Raw genomic sequence first — 1571 nt, 5'->3', positions numbered from 1 at the left:
GTGTTGGGGTTTGATTACCCAAAGTCTTGGCCGTTGGGCCAGAGTGTTTGATTATCTTAGGGGCAGCCACCCGGGAAGACATTCAAGAATTTTCAGGTGGAGGGAGGTTATTTGTTTTTTGTTTTTAAACCAGCAACAGAGAATCTAACACTGATAATCCAGTCATCTAATGATGATATACAGGATATAAGGGGGAGGAGGTTGGAGAAAATGAAACTGAAGACAGAAAAATGAACGAATTGGGCTTCCCTGGTGGCTCAGTGGTAAACAACCCACTTGCCAATGCAGGAGACATGGGTTCGATCCCTGATCTGGAAAGATCCCACATGCCTCGGAACAACTAAACCCATGCGCCACAACTACTGAACCTGTGCTCTGGAGCCCGGGAGCCGCAACTACTGAAGCCCACAAGCCCTAGAGCCTGTGCTCCGCAAGAGAAACCACAGCAATGAGAAGACCATGCACCACAACTAGAAAATAGCCCGGCTATCCTAGAGAAGAGCCCATGCAGCAACAAAGACCCAGCACGGCCCCCAATAAATAGATAAATAAAATTATTTTTAAAAAAGAAAAATGAATGAATCAAGAGGTTATTAACTTCTGGGGGAACCTAGATGCTCATGTAAAACATGAGAACGGTGTCTCTTTCAGAAAAATAGACATAAACCCAAACCCATTCACTTTTTAAGTACCCTTTGTTTGTGGGTTGGTTATTCTAAGAGTGAGAGAGTAAGAACCTGAACCGTGGGGACAGGATGTGTTCACTCATTCAGACATGTTTATCCATCTCCTACATGCAAGGCACCAGGCTGAGTACTGAGAACAGACACTGTCCAGTTGGGGTGTCAGGGGTATGATACAGCACAGCCGTCAAGAGCATAGACTCTGAGCCCAGCGGTCTGATTGCAAACCCCTGCCAGATGTTTGGAACCTTGGCTAATTTACTGAAGTTATCCACACCTTACAGGTGTTACAGAGGCAGGGCTGCCACCAGCCTCGTGATTAAGATGGGAATCCCACAGCTGTATAAAGCACTTAGAATTCATGGCATGCAGGAAGTCTTGAGCAGAGCCCTAAGGCCGAAACCAGAGTGGAGAACAAGAAGAGGAAGCAGACAGCAGGGGCTTGATTTCAAGAACTTTGGTTACAATAAAGGAGGAGAGAGAAGGTTAGAGGGGGAAGTGAGGGCAAGGAAGATTTTTCTTTCTTTCTTTCTTTCTTTCTTTTTTTATGCTGACAGGGAGGATGTAATGGAGTGGGAGAGGCTGAGGGCATATCACTGATGATCTTGTTCTTTCCCTCTAAGGTTACCCAGATGGCAGGAGGGGTAAAGGTGGAGGGCCCTGCTTTCAATAGGAAGCCGCTTCCGCTTGTGAGCTGGGGGAGTGTGGTGTGGCTGCAGGTGCTGGCTTTGAAGTAACCACAGGCAAGCGAGAAGGAATGTCACCCATGGGGGAGAGGCGAGGGGCAGTGGTGACTGGTGGGAGGTCTGAGGAGAGAGAAAAAATTGTGACACACCATTTAAAGATGGGATGGTCAGAAACTAGAGGAAAGAGACAAGACTGCCAGAT

The sequence above is a fragment of the Bison bison genome, unplaced genomic scaffold (genome assembly GCF_000754665.1).
Source record: "Bison bison bison isolate TAMUID 2011002044 unplaced genomic scaffold, Bison_UMD1.0 scf7180017864155, whole genome shotgun sequence".
In the NCBI taxonomy this organism is placed as follows: Eukaryota; Metazoa; Chordata; class Mammalia; order Artiodactyla; family Bovidae; genus Bison; species Bison bison.
Note: the sequence above shows the minus strand (reverse complement) of the source record.